Here is a 538-nt window from a genome sequence, read left to right on the forward strand (position 1 = left end):
GCGCCCTGCCCTCCTTCCTGCGAGCCGTCCCCAGGCTTTGTCCAGGTGAGGGGCCTGGGGGGGCGGTCGGGTCGTGGACACCCGGGGGTGAGCTCCCGGGCAGCCCCTGCGCCCGAGCCCGCCTCCCCAGGGCCCTCGCCCGTCGCCAGGCGCTGGGGCGCGGCTGAGGTTTCTGCCTGCTCGGGGTTGGTCTTGGGCCCAGGCGCCGCGTGGGGCGCAAAGCCGTGCCCTGCAGGCCCCTGGAGGTGGCCCTGCGGTGGGGGGGCCCAGCGGCCGGGGGGTCCCGATTGGCTGGAGCAGCCGTTCCCGGCCCCTGATGGGCCCAGAGCCCAATTAGCGCCAACGAGATGTGAAAATAATTTGTGGGAGTCCCGCGGGGCAAAGGAGCCGCCGCTTCCCTGGGAGATGGGGGCCCACCGCCTGCTGGTGTGGGGGGGCTGCCCGCCCCTCCTCTCCAAGACACTGGCGTTGGCCTCATCGCCCGAGTCGTCGGCTGCCGCGGGCCCAGCCTGGCGCTCCGCCGAGCAGCCCCGGGCCC

The 538-nt window shown here is 74.7% G+C and overlaps 1 protein-coding gene across 1 annotated transcript in view; it reads left to right on the top strand.

Moving 5' to 3' along the window:
• The window catches only part of HDLBP (high density lipoprotein binding protein), a 22,516-nt gene that overhangs the window by 5,195 nt on the left and 16,783 nt on the right, over window positions 1–538 (top strand). The gene's annotated exons all lie outside the window — the stretch shown is intronic.

This window comes from Condylura cristata, unplaced genomic scaffold (genome assembly GCF_000260355.1).
Source record: "Condylura cristata isolate star-nosed mole 26May11 unplaced genomic scaffold, ConCri1.0 scaffold00069, whole genome shotgun sequence".
Taxonomy (NCBI): Eukaryota; Metazoa; Chordata; class Mammalia; order Eulipotyphla; family Talpidae; genus Condylura; species Condylura cristata.